We start from the raw sequence: 26,810 nt of genomic DNA on the forward strand, positions 1-26,810 counted from the left end.
GAAAGTCGTGGCATATAGACTAAATGTTACGTTGGATAATCTGGAACAACAACAACTGCGATTAGATATGCTTTGTTGCCTGTTGGTCGATATTTTAAACTGATTTAGGGGCGATAATTTAAGCTGATTTTAAGCGAATTTGTTGCTGCGGGCTTTCTTTTTGCGGACTTTCTTTTTGCCTCCTCAATTTGAAGTTATTTTTAAAATTGTTGTGAACGCTAGAATATTTTAATTAAAAGTCAAATATGAACAGGTAGAATTATAGAGGAATAAAAGGCGAATCAAATGATGTATAGGTAGTTTAAATAATTGCATTTAATTTAGCTTAAATTTGTAGTTTTTGAAAAAATTACAAGTGCGGACTTTCTTTTTGCCGGCACTGCATATATATGTATATATACATATATATATATATATATATATATATATATATATATATATATATATATATATATTTGCCGGTACTATATATATATATATATATATATATATATATATTTGCCGGCACTATATATATATATATATATATATATATATATATATATATATATATATTTGCCGGCACTATATATATATATATATATATATATATATATATGTATATATATATATATATATATATATATTTGCCGGCACTATATATATATATATATATATATATATATATATATATATATATATATATATGGCATAGACAAATAAATAGCTGAATGAACGGAGTTACTTTTCAATAATTTTTTATCTATGGATCATAATACCAATGAATTGCTCCCTGCTGTCTACAACCTGGTGGTTTTCAAGTCCAATGTCAACACATTTGTACATCTGTCATCCTTAGTAATCAAATTCTGCCCTTTTCACCCAACATTTCTAATCCTCTCATGATGTTGTTCATAATCAAAATGAAAATCTCATTTAAGTTGTGACTCAACTTTATAAAATTGTAAGTTTTCCTGATATTGACAAGTACAGGGGACGATAAAATTGTTGCTCTAGAAAAGATGACATGATTCTATTTCCGTTTGATGAAAACCGGTTTCTTTCTTTCTTTCTTTTTGTTGCTATAGGGGCCTTCTGTCATATCTGAAAGTGACAAGATCCGAGATGCACCGCTGTACAAGTCATGCTTTCTACCGATCAAAGTTATGACAATAAGACCATTGCCAGCATCCTCAAAATGCATGGCTGAATTGCCACGAATAATAGGGACGTACCCAGGGTGACGAAAACAAAGTTTCCGGTCACGATTATGGTCTTCGATGTGGTTTCGAGTGAAGGCCACATCATCCCATCTCACTTCTTCGAATTGGCTTTAAAGTCAACACAAAAGTGTACCTATATATACTGAAGAGTGTGGTGATTCCTTGGTGTAATCAGTTGTTTTCTTTTGGTCTTCTACTGTGAACTGAACCTGCTACTCCAACTGCTCTACATCTGCTCACTCAAGACACCCAACATGGCCATACCAACGAAGTGTACCGCTTTGAACACATCTCTCGATAGATTTAATCTTCTTCTGGAGTCATCAGAATTAAGCCCTTCTTTAAGACTCTCATGAGACATCCATACTATCATTTCTCCCCATGCGACGCATGTCCTCAACTCTTACTGACAAAGTTTCACTTCCATACATCATCGTTTGACATGTGAATATAGGAAGTCTTAACGATAAGTATGTTCGAAAATAATATTTCGGATTTGGTCACGTGACCTTAATGGACAGTAATTTTGTTTCATTTTTAAAAATGACAAGATAGTGAATGAATTATTTTTAGCTTGATGAAATCGAGATTGTGATAGTTGGGATCAAATATGTTCTGGATATAGAGCCATGCTATGTTTGTATAAATAAAACTTTATATATATATATATATATATATATATATATATATATATATATATATATATATGTGTGTGTGTGTGTGTATATATATATGTATATATATATATATATGTATATATGTATATTTATATATATATATATATATACATGTATTATTTGGCTGAAAAATGCGAAGCTCGCGGTTTGTTTACAAACAAGCGTTTGAGCACTTTACAAGTAGCGGACGGATGTTTATTCAAATAGACATTCGGACAGATTAGTTGCGTGCATTTCTTCAGTGGTCGAGGGGTAGAACTGTCAACACGACGGTTCTAGGTTCGATCCTCGGCTTGGGAGAGGTGCTAGTCTAGCGGCACTGGTGAGTTGTGATACAACGAAACAGGACCGTATGTCGATGACTACAAATATATTTTGTATATATATTTATATATATATATGTATATATATATACATATATATATATATTACAATAGAAAAATGCGAGCATGAAAAGTAATATGATTAAGCTTAAACATGGAAAAGTAAAGCACTAGTTGTTAAGACCAAAAAAGAAAAATACAAGATATTCTAGTAAAAATATAATAAATTCATAACAAAATATTGCAGCATTAAGAATTGATTATATAATGTTATAAATTGAAGTTTAAAAAAAATCTTCATGCTGCAATATTTTAAGTTATGAATTTATTTACAACTACATTTTCGGAAAAAAAAAGTCGATTAGAAAGCTTGCCCTATGTCTGAATACACTTAATGTAAAATTTCAAATATTTAGACCAAAAATTGGCTGAGTAATTATGTAGAGACTGTAGAGGGTTTTTTTTTTAACTTTGATCCCAATTTTGACTCCTTTACATTTATTTTTTTGGGCTCAAATCAAATCGATTTTTGGCTGAAAATCGATTAGAAAGATTTTTCCCAAATCTCAATATCCCTTATGTCAAATCTCGAGTCTGTAGACTGAAAATTGACAGGGAAAATGTACACAGACAGATAGACATACACACAAAAAATTTCACTAATATATATATAGATATATATATATATATATATAAAATAAAAAATGTTGCTAATTCCTACCCTCTGATGAGAAGGAAAGTATTTCTTCAAAACTCCGCGGATTAAGGACTATCAACTTATCAAGTGTTTCCATTTGAGATTAAATATGTTTCAACTCTTTTTCAAAGTGTTTTTAACATGTTTTATTAACTGTTTGCTCGTATATATATATATATATATATATATATATATATATATATATATATATATATATATATATATTAGCAGTTCAGCCCGGCTATGCTCGAGCCCTATGTGCTGTTCATAACTTCATGTGCATATGTATTTATGAAAAAGTGTGAATATCTACGGTAATGCCTTTCTATATAATAGGCTTCCTTAACTACCATAGAGAAAAGTTGCTAGAGACCGCAGAGGTTTAATTTTTTTAATTTTGGCCCAAATTTTGACCCCTTAACATGTATTGTTTTGGGCTCAAATCAAATTAAAATGTTTGACTAATACTCAAGTAACTTACATATAAAATTTCAAGTGTTTAGACCCAAAATTGGCGAAGGAGTTTCGTAGAATCTACAAAGGTCAACTCTTTCAACTTTGACCTCTTGACAGTGAAAGTTTCGCCCAAAAAAAAAAAAAATTAAAAAGTTTGTTACACGTTTGAATACCCTTTATGTAAAATTGCAAATGTTTAGATCCAAAATTGGCTTAATATTTTTATTGGGACTGCAAAGGTAAAATCTTTTTAACCTTGACCACTTGGAAGCAAAAAAAAACAATTAAAAAGCTTGTCCTATGTCTGAATACACCGTATGTAAAATTTCAAATGTTTAGACCCAAAATTTGCTGAGTAATTTGGTAGAGACTGCAGAGGTAATTTTTTTTTTAAATTGGTGTCAGTCTAAGAACAGCTGTCAGGCATCTTCAGAAGTTGGGCTACTATTAAAGACCTTCGAAAAAGAAACTTCTTCATTCTGCCAATATCAAACGCAGAAAAGATCGGGCTCGTTATATGGCGAAGAGGCGTATGACCTTTTTGACCAATGTCATTTTCTCTGATAAGTCACAATTTGCATTATTTCCGAGAGTGAAAGTGTATGGATATGGAGGTTCTCTTAACAAAAGTTTGACTTTAAAACACTGCAGTTAATGCTGAAACATTATTTAGGTTTTCTCGGTATTGATATGATGTGCAATATGGAGTGATGGTCGCTCAAACCTGGTGGAGTGCGAAGGAACATCAATTCTGCTAAATATGTTTCAATTTTACATGAATGGCTCCTACAATGTTTCCTTCTTATTTCCTTCAATGATTACAAGAAACCTTCTCTACCACCAAAAGCAATGGTCAAAGACTCTTTATCTAAAAGTACATCTTTTAAACTCCTCGGCCTAACGTTCACAGGAAACATGAGTTGGAATAATTACATTGAGAGCATTGCCAGGACTGCTGCGAAAAATGTAGGTTCTCTCTACCGTGCTAGAAAACTACTAACGTCGGAAGTATTCTGTACTTCTATAAGGCTACCATTCGCCCATGTATGGAGTATTGTTGTCATATTTGGTCTGGCGCATCTGCTACTAGTCTCTCACTCCTAGACAAGATTCAAAAGAGAGTTGCCAATCTGATAGGTCCTAAACTGTCATCTAAGCTTCAGCCTCTGTCCCATCGTCGAACTGTAGCATCCCTCTGCCTGTTCTACAAGTACTTTAACGATGAATGCTCCGATGAACTGTAAGCACTTGTACCCCCTCGACGTAAATACCCCCGCCAAACCCGACAAGCAGCAAAATCCCACCCCTTCACAATTGAGATCCCTAGATGTAAGAGAGCCTTCGACTCCAGTAGTTTCTTCCCCATAACCGCTAGACTTTGGAATACCCTTCCGGGTTCCTGCTTCCCCAACTGTACTGACATGCAGAAGTTCAAGTGTAACGTGAATCGACATATTGCTGCCCAACTCCCCACATAGTACCCCTCTAGCTTATGTCCCTGATAGTACCTAGTTACAATGCATCTTCACGGGACAGAGTTAGACACCGGGGTCGTTTTTTAACGTGGAGAAAAGGTACAAGAATAAAAAAAAAATGTCTCAGTCGTGAAGGACTGTTCCTCCACTGAAAGAGAACAAGAAATGGAAGCGCGGCATCTTAAGGCCAGATACTACACTTTGATCTTAGCTAAAAGGCCAAGGAAGCCCCTTACATCAAAGTGGCAATGTGCCTTGTTTGAGATGAAAATGTAATAAAAAATAAAACATAAACAATGAACCAAGTTAACTCCGTATTTATGGTTGACGGAGCTCATTGTAACTGGTAGGGCGACACAACATTGGTTGAGCCAAAATGGGATTAATAAACACCCATGACCAACTCAGTCCATGGATATGAACCCAATGTAAGATAGGTTTTTTTTTATCGGAATGCCCCGATAATTATCACAAATTGATAATCGAAAACATCCCATTAAAGAAGGAAGTTCGATCTTGACCAAACACTCTGATACAGCATAAAACCAAATAGACGACAACATAGGTCTGGTTGAAAAAACAACGCGTGGGTTCGATGCAAAAATAACACCGTTGCACAGACAAAGAGATTTGCTTAGCAAATCGGTCGCTGATATGACCTAGCCAAGGCAGACGAAGGTAAACAGGACATCTATTAACTACAATTTCTTTAGATTTGTAAAAATTGGAAACCTCCTTATTAATAGTAGTTTGAAAATGTCTAAGTGGTAGCCATTGTGGTAAAGAGTCTTAGTAGTGAATTTAAGCTCGTCATCCAGATTAACTTCAGAATAAATCATCAAGGCCCTATGTGCTAAAGACTTCATTAAATTAATCTTTTGGTTTGCAGGACAAAAAGAGTCCCAACGCGTATAGAGACCAGTAAATGTTGGTTGACGATAAACGGAAGTAAGAAAACATAAGGATGTCTTGGAAACAAGAACATCTAAAATACTAGAGTTGCTCATGCTGGTTATGTATGCACTTTAATGTATTCAGCTAAACTCTTCAGACATGTGTTAATTGAAGGTCACTAATTAATGTTTGTTAAGTGACACATCTGTCACTGACGACGAAATTGACGAAATGGCCACGCCCATTTTTAGTGAAGTACGAACAGCAAACAGCACTGTATCTCTGAAACCGTTGAGCGTAGATGGTCATATGATCACTCAAAATGTCCGGAATTGCCACATTGTGGGGGTGGGGGGGCAATAATACATTATGATCTTCTAAGCAAATCTCTTTGTCTGTAAAACGGTGTTATTTCTGCGTCGAACCCACGCGTTGTTTTTTCAACCAGACCTATGTTGTCGTCCATTTGGTTTTATGCTGTATCAGAGTGTTTGGTCAAAATCGGACTTCCTTCTTTAATCGGATGTTTGTGATAATTATCGGGGCATTCCGATAAAAAAAACCTATCTAAACTCACCCCAAACACATAAAGTATATATGTGTAGAATTTTAAAAAATTGGTCCAGCCGTTTCACAACTATAGGAAATGAACTCACACACAGAGACAAAGTGCCTTACACATACACGCGCGCGCACGCAGTCGCACAAACACACATATATATGTATATATGCATATATCATCATCATATACACATATATATATATATATATATATATATATATATATAAATATTTATATTTGAGGGTAAACAGTTACATACGGTCGCTACAAACAGTCATCTGTTTCAGTCAATGAGATTAGTAGATTTCTGAAAAGTTTAGCTATATACATCAAAGTGCATACATAACCAGTAGGAACTACTAGAGTAAAAATGTAATATTAAAATTAGTTTCTTTGTCTACCGTAAACCAAAGCGCTGGATGAACGTTATTAAGTGATACAAAAAAGCAACCGTTTTCGCCTCGTTGTCAAAGAAGCGAAAGGTGTCATCGACATAACGCAGGCATAGGTCGATACTCGTTCGAATAAATAACTTTTATGTGCTTCTTTTCAAGTAAAAAAATATTGAATGTATATTAGACATAAATATTTTTCTGTAATTCATTTGTTTTAATTATGTTATATTAATTTTCTCCAAAGCCAATATTCCTCCTCTCCCTCTCTTTCTCTATCTCTCTCTCTATATATATATAAAGATATATGTATATATCTTGTGTATTTACCAGTCGACTTCAACACTAAAAAGATAAGAAAAACGACAACTTTTTTTAGAAAGATATAATTAAACAGAAGCTTTCGGTTCACTTTGCAAATGATTTAATCACATGAATTAATATACGAAGATATAATTTTATGCGTAAATTTTCAATATTTACTTCAACAGTGCTCAATACGTAGGTAGAGCTAGGTATTAAGTTATAAAAATATATATGGCAATTAAGCTACACAGAATATTCTGCGTTTCAGTTTCGTGAGAATTCATCAGGCATAAGCATAAGCCTTACGAACGCGAAATATTCTGTGTAGCTTAATTGTATAAATATATATTTTTTATAACCTAATAATAATAATACATATATATATATATACAGAAGAGAAAAGAAATTAAGCTTCAGCCTCTGTTCCATCGACGGAACGTTGCATCCCCCTGCCTGTTCTACAAGTATTTTAATGGTGAATGCTCTGATGAACTGCAATCACTTGTGCCCCCACGGCGTGAACACCCTCGACATACCCGACAGGCTGCAAAATCCCGCCCCCACACTGTAGAGATCCCTAGATGTAAAAGATCTTTCTACTCCAGTAGTTTCTTCCCCAGAACCGCTAGACTGTGGAATTCCATTCCAGGTCACTGCTTCTCCAACTGTACTGACGTGCAGAAGTTCAAGTGCAACGTGAACAAACATCTTGCTGCCCAAATCCCTACATAATTCCCCCAGTATTTGCTGCCCCTGATAGTAGCCCCCTACACCAAAGTGGCAATGTGCCTTGTTTTGGGTGAAAATGTAATTAAAAAAAAAGGCTGTAACGATAAATTTACAAGTAAATTTATAGTTCCACAGAATACTCCAAAAACAATTTTCAAAAAATCCTTATTCCGCGGATTTTCAAAGAATGCTATTCTCATTAATATTTATTTTAGGTTTAAGTTTACCCCGGCTGGTATCGGGTAAACATTTCATTCCCATTGCCTTGATTTGTAATTTATACCTTATTCACAAGAAACTACATATAGACTTTCCTATCAATCAATTTAGTTGCATTTATAATGAAACTGCAAAGCTGAATATATTATTTTAACTCTTGAATGACCACTTCTTTTATCCCAACTACTGGTGATGCCAGGGATATCAGTACCTACTCAGCCACTGAAATTATAATATCACCTCCATCGTATACTATGGGGGTCTCCTTTCGTCTTTGACAGACTATGGATGCCCACGAAGGTGTGCCTGCGCGTGAAATTTTTGTGACAGTAGGTGCGCAATCTCCAACCACACCTCTCCTTAGTCGACATTGTTAAATACTAGTAGCCAGTGAAGTGTGTACATGACGACTGGAAACTAATGCCGAGATAAGCGGAGAGCTCATATAGCGACTAGAATTCCTAAATGGTCACCGATCTGGTACTAACCAGGCTCGACGTTGCTTAATTCGATGATCTGACGAGAACTGTGTGTCAACGTGATTATGCCGTATATATATCGTATACTAACTTCAAGGTAATAACTTTGTGCATAATTTCGAATCCTCTCGGTTATTATTTTTCTGTTGTTCCATATAAAGAAGAGATGCTAAGGTGTCAAATTTGAAAAGTTAGTGTTTGTAGGTCATCGGATTTTTATCTGTTTGTCAACTGCTTCACGTCTGCGCATGCGCGATTCGTTCATATTATGTAAAGAATAAATAGGTTTGAAGACAATTTTTAAAGATAGTGTTAATTGTTATCGCAATTAACTCACTGGCTTTAGGTTTTGGTTTCAATCTCAGTTCGAGTATTATTCTTTTTTTACTTACAAGAAGTGAACCTTTTAGAAAAACAAAATAATACTCGCATGCACATGTCTCAGTTTCTTTCCGTTTTTTACTTGATTTTTTAAAGGAATTTAACGTTTGTTTAATACCGGGCATTGCCCGGTACATCTTCTAGTGTCGCCGAATGTCAACACGGCGGTTCTAGGTTCAATCCTTGACTTGGGAGAGATGCTAGTCTAGCGGCACTGATGAGTTCTGATACAACGAAACAGGACTGTATGTCGATGACTACAAATATATATGTGTGTATGTGTGTGTATGTGTGTGTGTGTGTGTGTTCATCCTTTTTTTTTTTCTTTTTTTCTTCTTTCTTCATGGCAAGCAAGATGAAGAAAAAAAGAAAGAAAAATTGTTGGCGTCGTTCCGTCTTGATAGACGATGGAGAATCGTGCCTGAAGGTTGGCATGGATGGTGGAAACTGTTGCTGTAACTGAGCAGACCGATGCGGGAGCGGCAGATTCTGTTGCACTTCCCGCGGGGATACCTTCTGTCATACTCTTCCGATGCTGCTGCTGATGCTGCCCTTTTGCGCCTGCTTCTCTTCTCCAACTATTCATTTATTCTCTCCCCGCTCAGCCGGACACATTTCTTGACTTTGAACCCCCACCCCCACCCCCACCAGGAGTCACAGTTTGCAGCAGAGGATTCAAGATCAACAGGGTCGATATTAAGTCCCTTTGCACACATACTTAAATCTGAGGAGTGGGCTACCGGTTGATCTGCTGCCGGCTAAGAGCTCGCCATACAGGATGTCGTTTGGAATTCGGCCATCCTACTTGCGAACGATGTGCCCCGGCCAGGGTAGACGTCTCTAGGAGAGGAGAGCAAACATGATTGGACGATTTGCTTTGGCAAGAACGTCTTTGTTCGGAATGCGGTCCTGCCATGTAATGCCTAAGATCTTTCTTAGATTGCGCTCTTGATACTTGTAGAGGGGCCATGTCTCACTGCAGTAGAGTAGGATGCTGAGGAAACAGGCTTGATATATCCTCATCTTTGTCTTTATGGTCAGCATGTGGCTACTCCACGCTCTCTTGGTCAGACGGGCCATAGTTGTTGCTGCTTTCCCGATGTGGGTGTTTAGCTCAGCGTTCAGTAAGAGGTTGTTGGAAATAATGGCGCCTAGATAGGTGAAGTCGTTCACCACCCCCAGTGTGTGATCGTCAATGAATATGAAGGGGGCATCTTCCTGGAATCTTGAGCCATGCCATTTGCTTTCTTGGGGCTTATTGTCAGACCAAACTCGTTGCGAGCATCGGCGAGGCGCTCATTGAGCTGTTAGAGGGCTTCCTCAAAATGGGCCGCTAATGCTGAATCATCTGCGAACAGCATTTCCCTGATAAAAGCTATGCGGACTTAACTTTTAGCACGTAGATGGGCCAAGTTAAAAGGGCTTCCATCTGCTTTTGTGCGAATATTGACTCCAAAATATATTTAAATTATAAATTTCAAACAAGTTAAATATTAATTTTAGTAATATTGCGTTGTGATTTTGCTTTCAAGCGCACCTGATGCGTATTTTATTTTATTCAAATTGAATAAACGTCTCCATAACGGAACTCACACCTCTAACATTAGTATCGCGTAGCCAATGCACCGTTCTGGGATTTCAAAATACAACCGATGACAGACAACACGCGGATCTTTACTAACTGACTTTTCTTTCTTTACAACATTGCAAGAAAGAAGAAGAAAAAAAAAGAAAAAAGTTGTACAAAATACCGAAGTTAGAGTTTGGCTCCAAAATATATTTAAATTATAAATTTCAAACAAGTAAAATATTGTTTATTTTTGCAATATTGCGTTGTGATTTGGCTTTCAAACCCACCTGATGCGTATTATATATATATATATATATATATATATATATATATATATATATGCATATATATCTATATATATATGTGTGTATATATATATATATATATATATATATATATATATATATATATATATATAGATATAGATATAGATATTAGGTTTCTTGACGTTCACCTTAAAAAAATCAAAACTCCTTCCATAATAAACTTTAATTATCCAAATAAGAACTATTAGAATCGACACACTTCTGCCAACGATAAATAAAGTTTATTTATCCCATGAGCATAGAAATCCAGAATTCTGGAAGCGATGAAGTCATTAGAGGCCTATTCGGCATCATCTCGGCTTTTGAAGTATTTTTCGCGCAGGAATTTGTCGAGATGATTGAAAAAGTGATAATCGGTGGGTGAGAGGTCCGGTGAATATGGTGGATGAGGCAGAGTTTCGTAGTCCAATTCGTTCAGCTTCTCCAAGGTCAGTTGAGCAACATGCGGGCGAGCGTTGTCATGGAGGAGAATTGGTCCCTTCATATTGACCAATCTCGTGCACATACGTTGGAGCTTCTGGTGCATTTCGTCAATTTGTCGGCAGTACTTCTCTGCAGTAATCGTTTCGCCCGGACCCAAGAAGCTATGATGGATGAGACTGGCCGCAGACCACCAAACAGTCACCATAACTTTTTTGGTGCAATTTCGGCTTCAGGAAGTGTTATGAAGCTTCTCCGGTATCCAACCACTGTGTCGAACGTCGCTGGTTGTCGTGTAGGATTCACTTCTCATCGCACGTCACAGTCCGCTCGAGAAATGGGTCGTTTTTGTTGCGCAGAAGGAGCGTAGAAGACAACTCAAAACGACGATTTCTTTTATTATCGTTCAATTCATGCGGCACTCATTTATCAAACTTTTTTTACTTCCCTATTTGCTTTAACTGGCGAACAACTGTTGAGTGGTCGACATCGCGTTCAACAGCAATTTCTCGTATGGGTTTGCGAGGATTGCCTACAATTAAGGCTTTCAAATGTTCGTTATCAACCGTAGTCGGTTGGCCGCGACCGTTTTCATCTTCGAAGTTCTCGTCCCCATTGCAAAATTTATTGAACCACCGTTGAGCCACACGTTCGTTAGTGGTTCTTGGGTCAAACGCATCTTTGATATCACGAGCTGTCTCGGTAGCTTTTCGGCCTAGTTTGAACTGGAACAAAAAAAAATCGTGCAGATTTGAATTTTGTCCATGCTGTCGAAAAGTCTACAAAAATGAATGAAAGATTGAGGACGGTAACGAATAACACGATTCTATAGAGCGATAAACGTGATTTAAAATGATATATAATACGGCTACATATATCAATGAATTAATTCAGAAATCATATATAAAAGTATTATATGTGAGAAAACAATATTGTTTTTGCACTAATCTAATATGTGTGTGTATGTATGTGTATGTGCGTGTGCGTGTGTTTGTGTGTGTGTGCGCGAGCGTGTGTGTGTGCATGCGTGTGTGTGTGTGCGTGTGTGTGTGTACGGTCTTTTTTTTGTTGTTGTTTGTTTAAAGAACTTTAATTTTGCTTCTCCGTGATCTGATGGGTTTTTTTTTTCTGAAAGCATTGATTTACCCTGGACATCTATAATTCTGTTTTCCCGTTCTTATGTATAAACAATGGATTATCAATGGATCTATTTTAGGATTTATCTTGTTGTGGATTTTACCTTCTTATTCAATGAATTTTTACCGTATCATTTTTCTCCCCTTTTTCCTTGTTTCCTGCTTTCATAATCATTATGAATCCCTATAAACTTTCGCTAACAGTTTAATAACTTTTTTTTAGTGCAAATATGGTTACTTTTATATTTGTAGTTTCTTTTAATGCGTTAACCTGCAAAATGTATTGTATATTTTGCAAATCTCTTTTCTTGCATTTTTCGGAATAAGGTCTTTCAAGTTTCTTTGTACTTCTTGTCGGATAATTAAAAATTTTGTATACCTTCTTTACGGGTTTATAATGTTTTGTTTTATTTATTATTTGCTTTATATATATATATATATATATATATATATATATATATATGTGTGTGTGTGTGTGTGTGTGTGTGTGTGTGTGTGTGTGTGTGTGTGTGAATAGATACACTCTGTATATACCCGACTTTGCCAGGTTGAAACATATTGGCGGACTAGGAGTTTAGTCACATACTATTTAAGATACGCAGGATATGTTAACTTCTTGCGAGTTTCCTGAAAGTGAACTACATGTTGGATTTATGGAAGCATAAAACACATCCATTTTTGTCTATGAAAACTCAACGGGAAATAACTCTCATGGTTTAAAAGGTGAAATAGCTCCCACGGCCTAAATATATAAACTTCCGTTTTTAAAGGCAACTCGTGTAGGCTAATAATAATCGGAAATAAATTAAATTGATTATGAATTAAATTAAAATATAAATGAAATGAATCAACTTTAAATAATATTTCTAAATATGAAAATCAAAACGATTCTATTACAATAAACAATTAATGACATAGAGCTAATCAGTAAAATAGATGTTCTTAAATGTAGTATGGTAATAAAGTTATTTCTTGAATGTAATAATTTTACTAAAAAGTATATATATATATATATATATATATATATATATATATATATATATATATATATATAAACCATGATGGAATGAAAGTGCGTGGAACAGTGTACCTTTTGTACATCTTAATCAAATTGTGAACAAACAGACAAGCAAACGACTTTATTTAAATAGATACACGAGGAGCGAACCTAAAGTCATGTCTCCTATTTTCTATTCCGCCCGAGTAGATCAAAATGGAATGTAAATTACATTGTTATGTTGACTGCACTTCTGCGTTAATAACATTAAAGTTTCACCTCTGTGTTGCAGATATAACCTTTGCCATGGCATCAGAATGCATCAGAAGCAGAGATGCATAATTGAGTTTCAGACAAAAGTGCATTGAGAATGGTGCTGAGTATGTGGAAGAATAAATTCTGGAACGCAAAATATTGCTCGTTTTAATGGTAACACTCTCGTTTTCGTAGCTCTTCAACGTTTTGAGTATTAAAAAATAGGAGGATTTCTATTGGAATGACGCATATATATGTATGTGTGTATGTGTGTGTGTGTGTGTGTGTGTGTGAAGAGAGAAAAAGAGAAAAAGGAGAGAGACTATAAAAGATTTAATGAGAAGAGAGAATGAGAGAGATAAAAGGAGAGTTAAAAGGCCTAATTAGCGAGAGATAAAGGCATATATATATATATATATATATATATATATATATATATATATAGAGAGAGAGAGAGAGAGAGAGAGAGAGCGTTGGAGAGAGATTGAGAGAGTAGAGAGAAAGATTAAACGGATTTAGAGAGAGAAAGAGACTGAGTAGGATGAAGAAACAGAGTAGAGGAGAGAAAGTGTGTGTGTAAAAGAGAGAGAAAGATAGAAATAGAAAAGAGAGATAGATAGGGAGGGAGAGAGAGAGAGAGAGAGAGAGAGAGAGAGAGAGAGAGAGAGAGAAAAAGCGTGAGAGAGTGAGAGAGAGAAGAAAGGGATGAAGAGGGGGTGATGGAAAGTGGTTGTCATAATCAAGTTTCGAGTCCAAACAAACGGACCCAGAAGCGTGGGAAGGATGGATGAATAAAGGGAAGTAACCACCACCACCACCACCCACACATCATGACAATACTCCTATCCCGACCCTCACCCCAAGAGCCAGAGAAAGAAAGAACAGATGTTTGCATAAATGGACATACAGTCGGGTCGGGGGTGTCCAGTCAGGTCAGAGACGGAGACACGACTGTCAACCTTTGAGAAAAACTTAGTTGGCCTTACAAAACTAAATAAAAAGTGAGAGAGAAGGGAAAAACATTTTCTTTTTAATGAATTTTCTTCGTTCATTATCAGGTAAGTTTTTTTTTCTTACATCCGATTCGTTTCTGCACTTACTTAACTTTTCTATTGTTTTGTTATATATAGGCAAACGATAACTTTAATCAGTAAGTTATGTAATTCATATGAACTAGCAGGACTACCCAACGTTGTAACAGAAATTCTCATTAAACAAAACCGAATTGTCGAAGCTTGATCGAGTCAACAGATCAATTATTTTTTTAATATGTCCTTTTAAGCAAAAATAGTATTTCTTATTTAACTGTAATGTCAAAAAATAGTAATAACATCCAAAAATTACGAAAATTCATCGCGTAGAAAGTTATTTATAGCTAAAATTAAATTTTAAGGAAAAGTGGGTAAAATTGCATTTTTAGATATTATAAAGTAGACGGTGGAGAATTCAAAATGGGTACATAACTCGAAACGCTTATTTTAAATTACACTATAATAATTTTCAACAGTTTTAACCTCTAGCGATAGACATTAAAAAAAATTTTTTTAATCGTAGTTGTTCTACTCGGTGAATTTTCGTCATTTTTGGATGTATGACTATTTTCGACATGACAATTAAGTAATATTCTTTGTTTAAAGGGACTCTGTCTTAACAAGCACCAAATTATCTGTAACATCTTTGTATTAAAACTTATATCTCTTTTTACTGACCATTACTTATGTATTAAACAAAACAATAAGCTGAGATTTTAGTTTTAAAGCTATTGCTCCTGGGCAACACCGAGATTACGCGTACCTGTTGTATTTCGGGTAATGAACACCGACAGATTGAGCATATGTTAAGAGTTACACTACCCTATCTAGCGTATTGGACAGTTTCAAATCAAAAAGTATCCATCACTAATTACAAACGCATTCTATCTCGGGCATTGAGCACTGCTAGATTCAACAAGACTTACTAAGAATAAAATTATATTATAACACTTCTCTATCACATTCTTGTCCCAGGGCATTGCTAAGTCTAAGATTTTACACCTTTTTGACACCTTGTCAATTATTACCAAATCAGAATGATTATGCTTGTGTTTTGTTTTATTTTTTATTTTTACTTGGGAGACACCACTTATCAAGGCCAGAAGGCTACTCGAGGATAAGGGTTAATGAATGCAAGATGGTAGTGAAGTGATCCTTAATGATATAAATTGGGTGGAATCTGATTATTTATGAGGACGACCTAACAGGAACTTGTTTACATTAAATTTGAAGGCTGCCATGTTGTATTTAGCCAGGAAGCATGCCAGCGGGACAGTGTTCCACAGGCAGACAGTTCTGGGAAAGAAGCTTTGTTCATAGAATCTGCGTTTATTTGCTTGGTTGTCATGTCCCGTCATACCTCTACAATACCATCATCATTTGTCATCATCATCGTCATCATCATCATCATTATTATTATTATTATTAATAATAATAATAATAATAATATTTGCTGAAATACTGAGCAAATTCAAACTTTATTCAAGGCGCTTAAAAATATGCAAAAACACAGAGTGTCTTTCTAAAAACTTCCCATCTGTGGGACACATTGCAATGAGAATGCTTTCCTAAGGACTACAATAGCCGTCACATAAACACTTGTCGTTAACTATTCTCATGGATTATAAAAGTGTATTCGTTCCATCTGTTATTTTCAATCCTCTCATAAAATTCACCACTCGACTGACCATCTATCAATATAAATAACATTTATCTTCGAATGGGTTTAGCCTTGATAAATGGCGACCCATTATCAAGGTTGCTGGAAAAATGGTGTGATCCTTCTACTGCTCCAGTAGATATCTCACTCCTGATGTAATTCTCTACCTATATAAAAGCCAGGTATGGCCAAGGATGGAGTACTGTTTCCACATCTGTGCAGGAGCTGCTGGAAGCAGCTTATCCTGCCTTTACAGAGTTCAATATAGACTTCGTAGCTTAGTGGGGGGGTGGGGGGCCTTTTCTCTTCCCCGCAACCTCTCTCCTACAGAAGAGATGTTGCGAGTCTGTCTCTGCTTTATCGTTATTTTCGTCAAGTGCTCATCTGAGCTTCAATCTATGCTCCCCGCCTCGCCAAACATTCACAAAAACACTCGTCTAGCCAAAACCATTATCAATAATTTCCCACACTCTTTATCTGTGCCTAAACCTATATTTAGATTCCACAAACAAAGCTTCTTTCTAAGAACTGCACAGCTGTGGAACTCTCTTCCGATTGCCTGCTTTCCAGCTAACTACAATCTGATTGTCTTCAAGTCCAACGTAAACAAGTTCTTGATGAACCGTTCCCCCTAAGTAATTCAATTTACAAAATTTCCACTACTTATGTTTACTATGCTATAATCACAATGACTAATGTATACCCATTAACCCTTATCCTCGAGTGGCCTCCGGGCCTTGATAAGTGGTGATTCCCGTGTAAAAAAAAAAACCTTGATTTTAATGAACGTTAGAGAACATACAAGTGGGGGAGGAAAATTGTTCGCTTGGCAGAATTAATTTTATCTGTCATGTGACAGGTATTCTGCTCACACACACACACACACACACACACACACATATATATATATATATATATATATATATATATATATATATACCCGTTCACATATACTTTTTCATGATAAAGCTAGAATCCAGAATTAGATGGAATCGAGCAATTACGTCGAAAACAGACAACGCCAGACCCAAAGTGGGTTTCGATGTACTGTATCTCATCAGTGACGTGCTCCGACTTAAGCACGAACCCAGGTCGAAACCCACTTTGGATCTGGCGTTCTCCATTTTCGGTGCAATTGCTCAATTCCATCTAATTCTGGGTTCTAGCTTTATCGGGAAAGGTGTATGTTAATGGGTATTTATATATATCTATCAACTCTTAATATCTAATATATATATATATATATATATATATATATATATATATATATATATATATATATATCCAGGCATGAGATATTCAATAGTAGGAACTAATGAATATAAGGAGGTTGTTAGATAGTGCTCGAGAACAAGTTTTTTTTTCTAGCGTCGAATAGTTCAGAGTCGCCTGACGTAGTTTCATTGACTGAAACAGATGGCTACTTGTAGCGACCAAGTGTAACTGTTTACTTTTTAATGAATAATATATATATATATATATATATATATATATATATATATATATATATATATATATTATTTTACTTCAGTCGAAGTTGTAAAAAATCGAGGGGGCATCTACCCAGGGTCTAACACTTAATCTCTATATAAGATACATAGATATTCGAATATTCTATTAAATTTCTACTTTACGTCTCAAACACTGAGTTAGTAAAGAAGTTGAGAACATAATTTTCCTTTTTTCAATTTACCAATTAAATATGCCATAGTATATCTGTCTTATGGTCTCTTGGTCTTACTGGACTCCAGGACAAGAATTCATTTAGTCTGGTGTATTACTTGAGATAACATCACTTGGAGACACTTTAACAAGGTAGAGAGAGCCCACCTTTCTCGCAGCAGCTCTGGCAATTGCCTCAATATATTATTTCTAATTCATGTTGTCTGTGAATGTTAACCCTAGGAGCTTGAGAGAAGTACTTTCAGGCAGTGTATCATTAGCCATGGCAATCAGTGGTTTAGAAGGTTTCTTTTAACGTAAATGAGCTTAGTCGTGACAGAATTGAACGTTACTAATGAGATACGGCCTGATTCCATTACAGACTGGAACCCTTCCTCTAGAGTTTTATCAATTTCCTTAGATATGTGTTTATTAGTTTTACCCTCGTATCTGTTATAGAGCGTAATGTCATCAGCAAATATCCCCATCTCCATGGAAATTTTATAAGGGGCGGAGGTCATCAGGAATAATCAAGGTCCAAGGATTGACTCCTGTGACACACCCGCATCCTCATGTCATGTCTTGACAAACCCCTGTACTCAGAGATCATAGACACTCGAAAATAGTGTCTAGTGGGCATATATATATATATATATATATATATATATATATATATATATATATATATATATATATATATATAGTGCAAAGTTTTCTTGAAAATTTAAAGACTCACTTTTTCTTTTTTATAATCTCCGTTTATTTACTGGATTTTTCCATTACAGCTGTTTCATTAATGAGTGGCAATTTTTAGGATTTATGTTTCCGTAAAAATACCCTGTCCTCACCAACTTCTTCAGATGTTTATCCATTAGATTTTTACAACAAATGGTATATTTTTAACATGCTGGACATCGTATTCGGGTAAAATGATTTCCACAGCCATGCTTCCTCACTTTCTCCATCTTTTGGTTTTATTTAAAGATAGTTTTCCGTTTTAACCCGTACTTCCGTATTTTTATTTTTTATTTATTTATTAATTATTTATTTTTGTTTTAATTTTCCCTGTTTTTCCTATTTGTTCTTTTTTTCAATTATCATATAATTTTATATAATTTTATTCCTACATTTATGCGTGTTTATTTTAATATTGTTTTTTTTTTTTTTGCTTAGTATTTGAATTCGTATTATATTACCCGGTTCAGGGGAGGTCACTCTCGTGGTATCATTTTTTTATCCAGGATTTTCTCCCTTGCATTTTTTTGTTTACTAATCTGCTCTAGTGCGTGAAATTAAATATTTGTTTCTGTGCAAACACCCGTGGATTACATCTAGTCTTTTGTTTAATAATTTTTCTTTTGATATTAATATATGGTAAGATTCTAATATACATAGGTTGCATCTTTTCGATTTGCTAGGTTGATATTTTCCCCCTTATCAATTATTGACCATCTTAATTTATATTCAGTCTTATTTTCCTTTAATTCCTTAATCCATACTGCTAAAGTTGTTGAGTTTTTCTTTGTTTTTTTTTCGGTTGTTTTCGCTATTACTATTGGTTTTGTTTCTATTTTCGTTATATTAGTTGTGGTTGTCACTATTGTTGTGATCCTTTCTACCGCTGTTTTCATTTTTATTCACATTGTTGTCGTTTTCGTTATTTTTGGTGTTATTTTCTTTCTCAGTTTCATTTTTAAACGATGCTAGGTGATTACGATATCTGTCCTTAAAGCAAGTTCCGGTGCTCCCCAGATATACTTTAGTTTCAATATTTGTTATAACTTCACATACATATGTGTGTGTGTGTGTGTATGTGTGTGTGTGTGTGTGTGTGTGTGTGTGTGTGTGTGTGTGTGTGTGTGTGTGTGTGTGTGTACATAAAGGTTAAACGTGATTAAGTGCATAACGGTTAAACCACGGATACTCTCTCTCCCTGTCTCTGTCTGTCTGTCTGTATGTATGTATGTATGTCTGTTTCTTTCTCTCTCTCTCTCTCTCTCTCTCTCTCTCTCTCTCTCTCTCTCTCTCTCTCTCTCTCTCTCTCTCTCTCTCTCTCTTCCTTTCTTGCTCTCGTCAACATTCTTCACCAGGCTCGGACCTATCCCCAACATCTCTCCTGTGACGCAACAGAACTCACCAGAGCCTTTTGGGTCCGGAAGTCGTTTAAGACGAGAAGACATTGAATCCATCGTGGCTGCTGCCAAACGATAACTTCAAATACACAGACACGAACTTTCCTTCTCTCACCGGACTCACTAATCTTTTGTCTCCGTCTATACATGGACGAACGCTCCTACTACTACTGATTTCAAGACGCTTCCATGAACTCTCTCTTTCAAGAAGTCTGTCTAATCGTCATCCTCGTCTACATATTTACTCTTTCCTAAACTAACCGTTTTTTTTTCTTACAAGTCATACTTATGAAAATAATAAAGTTGTTTTTAAATTAATTTAATTTATTGCGGACTATTATCCTCATCTTTCTTAGTTGTTGTTTCACGACGTTTCGGCCAACTATTCCTCTGGCCTTCGTCAGGTAGTAACGGGGACGGGATAGATTCAGAGTACCTATCCCGTCGCGGTTACAACCTGACAAAGGCCAAATGAATAGTTAGCCGGAACGTCGCGAAACAACAACTAAGAAAGATAAAGATATAATAGTCCGCAATAAATAAATTAATAAATAATACTCATCTCAATGGTGAATTCCAATGAAATAATATACCATTTGTTTTTAAATGTTAGAATGCGACTCTTGTCTTTTCAAATTCCACAGTATCATAGGTTTCTAGAGAAGCAAAACAAAATGTAAACTGCTCGTCCCTACGACTAATGAATGCATATGAATAAAATCATTGAAAAGTAAAGGACAAGCTTTTCTCGACAAACCAAGAGAACTGGATGCTTCATGGAAGTTTATTTTTTCTGTCTTGGGAATGGTACGATGAGAATATTCACTGATTACGATTTATGGGCATATTCGCTCTCTCATTAAACTTAAATATATTAACATAGATAACGTGTTATATATATATATATATATATATATATATATATATGTGTGTGTGTATAAAGAGAGAGAGAGTGAGAAAGAGAGCATATATATATATATATATATATATATATATAAAGATATATATATATAAAGAGAGAGAGAGAGAGAGAGTGAGAAAGAGAGCATTCTGTGTGTATTATGTGTGTGAAAAACTATTGTTTGGGAAAGAAATTAATTCCACCCGTCCTAGAAGGGGTATTATTTTAGTTGATCAATATGTTATAGTATACTTGCCTTGTGGTTTCTCGGTCATAATGGATTCGTGAACAAGAATAAATCTCGTCTAGTGGATTTAGATTTATGGGCATATTAGCTGTCTTATTAAACTTGATTGACGTGGGTGGCGTGTTTATATGTGTAGCGATGGGACGATTCCAATACTTTTCCCGATTCCGATACAATCACCGATTTCGAGCTAAATTCCAGATTCCGATACAATTACGGATTCCGATTCTTTATAAAGCTCTCATTATTTAATTATAAGATTGTTATTTCCTCCGATTTTCGTAAAAACACATGTTAGATATGCAGATATTTTCTTAAACGTCAAAATACCCTTGTGGAGGAGAATCTATCGATTTTAGTTTTATTGGTAATTTAAAATCAATAAATACTTATTATGTTATCATTATTACCGGCAATGGAAGATTTTGCTTTAAGCAAAATCAACAAAAAAAAAGACAATTTAAAGAATGGTTTTGGCATCAGAACATAGGCATCAATTTTTCCGATTCCGATACCCCCAAATCTTCCGATTTTTCTGATTCCGATTAACCATATAACACTAGTATATAGGGCACTGTGTGTGTATGTGTGTGTGTATGTGTGTGTGTGCGCGCGCGCGTGCGTGTGTGAGCGGACGTTGTGAAAAACTATTTTGGGAAATTCATTTTACCCGTCATGGGACGGGTATTATTTTAGTTGTTTATAATTTAAACATATAATAGTGCCTAGCAACGGTTAGGTGGTATTTTTATTATATAATTTATTTGAAAGTTAATTATTTTGTGTCAGTATAATTGTTTTAAAGCACGACACAGAACATTTATCTGTAGAATTTACGTCTATAATTATCAACGCGCATCTGTAATAAATGATTGATTACGAGATTAAGAAAACGAATTTGAAACCGCCCAAACATCCGTCTTCTATACTCTTATAAATTTGAGTATTTGTGCATTGATATTTATATTAAAAACCCTTTGTTCCTATTTATTTAAAAAGAAAATACAAGGTTGTTATATATGGGTCGTGGAGTTGCATTTATCTGCAAAAATCTAGCTAATTTGCATATTCTTTTAAACATTCATTTTAATTAATCCCCAATAAGTTTTTTCCCCGTTTTTCTTATGGGTTGATCATGTTTACGTGTAATTATATTCATGCAGATATTCTAAATGATTTATACTTGCGTAATAGTTGCGTAAAAAGATTATAGTAAACGCACACCTCTTTATATATATATATATATATATATATATATATATATATATATATATATTGTGTGTGTGTGCGTATATATATATTTGTTTTTAAAAAATTGCCTACCAAACTCCTCTGTTAGTTTTTAATCGAAAGATATGAAACTTAATATATAGGGTATTCAAACCCATGCGAAACTTAATATTTGTGTTTTAGTCGGGGAAAATCGATGCAAAAGTGTGAAAAATATAGAAATAAAATTTGCCTGGCGAAGGTCGAACGACGGCTTTTCGAATATGCATGCGTAATGTAATAGCTATTGATTCATGTTTCAACCTTGAAGCAAGTATGTCTTCATAGATCAGGCATTAACGTCAAAGGGAAAAGTAAAAAGTTAACCGTTTCGCTTTCGATTCTCCATTGTGGTGCACGAGTAATTTTTTTTTAACATTTTAAATCATTACTATATATTGGGTCCAATATAATCTATAATATAAAGGGCAAAATTCTGTTTAAATGTATGTATGTTTGTATGTCTGCCTAAAATTTTCCACAGCGGTGACGAGATGGTATCCTTTTGAAGCTCGACCCATTGAACGACAAATATCGAAAAATTGGCTAAAAATATTAATTTTATCACCCTCAATTAGGCACTTTTCTACAAGAAGGGGTAGCAAAAAAATCGTTCCTTTATGACAAAACGAATGCGTAAGAAACTTTCTTCCTTGAATTAGTTTAAATATAAAAAACGACTTAACTTCGCTAATGCAATCATAGAACAGTCGTTATAGCAGCATCATCGTTATCTTAAGATTACACATTCGAGCCTAGATATCAGATATATATATTTTTTAGCTTAAATATTGAAACAGGGTTATTTATGTCATTTTTACATTCGTTTTTGTTTCCATCACATTCGCTGTTTTGTTTTGTTTTTCCGATTTTTTAAGAAGTTTTAACGTTTAAACAGGTTAATTTATACCATTTTTTTCGTTCGCTTATTCTTTATTTTGCATCACGTTCTTTGTATTTTTTTTGTTTTGTTTTGTTTTTGTTTTTTCCGATTAAAAAAAAGTTATATTTAAAATTAAACAGGGTTATTACGTTCGATTACTCTTTATTTTCCATTTTGATTTGATTTACCCCCCCCCAAACACACACACACGCGCGTGCGCGCATGCACACACCCCCACTACACCCGGGCAATGCCGGGTTTCCCGCTAGTATAATAATTATTACGAAATCTGCATTAATCAAAATATCATCTTTAAGCGTATTTTACGACCAGGCAATGCCGTACGGCCTGCTAGTACTATATAAACTTGTGCATTTGCGTCTAAATTAAATGCGTACGTAGAATAAATAAATAAGTTATTAAATTACGGGTTACAATTTAATAGGGGACGAATAAAATTGTACACCGGTTGATTGTTTTATTCTTTATTTTACTCCGAAGAAGGCGTGTTGCCATTTGGACGTAAAGGACTACTATTTGGGATCATGTCTAGATGGGGATTGTTGGGAGTTGAGCAGCGAGATGTCTGTGTACACATTATATTTAAACTTCTTCGTGTTATTGCAGCGACGGAAGCAGGAAACAAGGAGGGAATTCCAAAGTTTAGCAGTCTGATAGAAGAAGCTATTGGAGAGCTTTCCGGCATCTAGGAAGCTCAGATTCCGAATTGCCAAACTACTTAATTATTGCATAAAATTAAATGCACCACAATGCATATTTGTTTCAACATAAACAAGTCAGCCACTATATTTGGAGGAAAAAAGAAATATTTCGTGACTCCTCTAAATTCGAAATGAATTTCGTTAAAATTCTTAGTAAACTTCGTTTAATTAAAAGATTCAAAGGTTTGCAAGTTATTTACATCCAACCATTTCTAGATACTGACTCAAATAATAATTAAGTTTAACTTTGAAAATAATACTCACCCCCCACACACAAAAAAACATCTGGAATAAAAAAAATAAAAGGTAATGTCACTAGGGTTTGTGGATGTTAAGAGAAAATAAGTCTATGTAGGCATTCTATGTATGTTTCTTATTATATAGGTCCCTGAAAAAAAGAAGGCAACCGGAATTATCTCCCCTAGACAAAAAAGGAACCAGTGTGTGTATGATTTGACTTTGACTTTGACATATAGATGTTTGAGACCCAGGTTTTGGGCCTGCTCATCGTTCCAAGGGAAAAATTTCCTAGACAACGTTGTGGCATGCGTGGCACAGAAACCCAGAAATGTGCCCTTTCATTTAGGAGGATGGACAATATAAACTTGGCAGCAATCTCCAATAGGCGTCAAGTCTGCTTTTGAATGCGTTTACCGTGTGTGCTTGTACAACTGCATCTGGGAGATGATTCCATGTGTTGACAACCGTCTGTGAGAAGGTCCCTTTGCGGACATCTAGCCTACAGTGTTTTTTTTTACGATTTTGAGGCTGTTCCCCCTCGTTACGCTGTTTTTGGCGATTTGAAAAGACGGTTTTCTTGTATCATAGATCCCATGGATGTACTTGTAGAGATCGATCATGTCACCATGATTTCTCCGATGCTCAAGAGTGGGCAGTCTCAGGGTTCTCAATCTTTTAGACTATGGCTTGTCCTTCAGTGATGCCAGCAGCTTGGTTGCTGGGCGCTGTACGTCTTCCAGATCACTGCATAAGGTCTTATGGTGCGGCTGCCAGACAGAGTGGCAATACTCCAAGATATGATGCACAAGGCTCTTGTAGAGTTGCACAAAGACTGTATTCGAGAGGAAGTCAAACGTGCGGCGAATGATCGCGACAACTTTATTTGCCTTTGCGATAGATTTAGCTACATGTTCCTTGGAACTCAGTTTGTTGTCGATGTAGACGCCTAGGTCTTTCTCATGATCATGCTCTTCCAGTGCTATCACTCTAAGCGAGTTGTCTTTAGCCTCTGATCTCCTGCTCCCTAATTTCAGGACGCTGCATTTCTGCGGATGGTGTAAGAAAATAAGTCTGTGTAGACATTAAAAATGTTTTTTTATCTCAAACATCGTTACACGAGGAGTCATTTCGAGTAAAAAAGTTAACTTATTTTACCCATCAACTGCCAGGAACATACATATCATGGAATACATATAACATTGTCAGACACATAAAGTACCTTCGTGCGAAATTTAATAAGAATCGACTCAGCCGTTTACGAGTCCATATTGAACCAACTGACGCGCGCACACACACACACACACACACAAAGTTCGTTTTATATAATAGTACAGATTGTTAAGTTATTATTATTATGTTGTTTTTTTTACATAGGCATCACCACTTATCAAGTCCACGAGGCCACTCGAGGATAAGGGTTAAAGAGTGTACAGTAGAAATTGGACAATATAGTAATCGTTAGTAATGTAAATTCGGTAAATTTGTTAACAAGTGGAATGGCTCATCAAGAACTTGTTTACGTTAGACTTGAAGACAACCATATTGTAGTCAGCTGGAAAGCAAGAAAACGGAAGACAATTCCACAGGCGTGCAGTTCTAAGAAAGCTTTATTCATGGAATTTACGTTTACGTTAGACTTCCACAGGCGTGCAGTTCTAAGAAAGAAGCTTTGTTCATGGAATCTACGTTTAGGTTTAGGCACAGATAAAGAGTGGGGAGAATTATTGATAATGTTTTCAGCTAGACGAGTGTTTCTTGTGAAAGTTTGGCGATGAGTGGGGGACCATAGACTGAAGCTTAGTTTAACACTTTCCATGAAAATAACGATACATCAGAGACAAACTCGCAACATATCTTCTGTGAGATAGAGGTTGCAGGGAAGAGAAAAGGACATCCGTTACGAGGCTACGAAATCTATTTTGAAGTCTATTTTTAACTTTATGTATTTATTTACGATAGCATGTGTTATTTATTTTGTGTGTCACGCTTACATCTGATTGACTGTCGTTTAATTGTTGTGAACTTCTATTTCTTATCATAAATAATTTTACCAAGAATTCTTCATAAGTTTTGACTTCGGTTTCGATCATAGTTGATGGCACTTAAGTCATCTATTTTTTATAAATAATTTTACCAAGAATTCTTCATAAGTTTTGATTTCGGTTTCGATTATAGATGAAAGAACACCAGTTATATATATATATATATATATATATATATATATATATATATATATATATGTATATATATATATATATATATATATATATATATATATATATATATATATATATATATATATATGTTTTTTTCATAATTTTTTATTTCGGTTTCGATTCAAACTGATGCACCCAAATCATATGGATATATCTTTTTTTTATTTTTGGAATCGCAACTTTATAATATTTTAAAATTGATAAAACATGAAATCTATAATAATATATACGAAATCTGCCAGAATTAAATATCATATTTAAGCCGTACTTTACGACCTGGCTATGCCGGGCATCCCTGCTAGCTTAGATAAATACTTTTGCAGTTTTATCAAAAGAGCTACAATGATATCA

At 35.1% G+C, this 26,810-nt stretch overlaps 1 protein-coding gene across 2 annotated transcripts in view; it reads left to right on the plus strand.

The window, feature by feature from the left end:
- The window catches only part of LOC145247299 (chitinase-3-like protein 2), a 134,168-nt gene that overhangs the window by 16,530 nt on the left and 90,828 nt on the right, over positions 1-26,810 (plus strand). The window contains exon 1 of one of the 2 annotated variants that reach the window (XM_080108921.1): positions 14,229-14,554. The exons of the other annotated variant lie outside the window; for it this stretch is intronic. The gene's annotated coding sequence lies outside the window, so the exon portion shown is untranslated. Of the gene's footprint in view, positions 1-14,228; positions 14,555-26,810 lie in introns of those variants that run through there. 2 annotated transcript variants of the gene reach the window in all.

This window comes from Euprymna scolopes, chromosome 25 (genome assembly GCF_053919585.1).
Source record: "Euprymna scolopes isolate OS-2025 chromosome 25, ASM5391958v1, whole genome shotgun sequence".
Lineage (NCBI taxonomy): Eukaryota > Metazoa > Mollusca > Cephalopoda > Sepiida > Sepiolidae > Euprymna > Euprymna scolopes.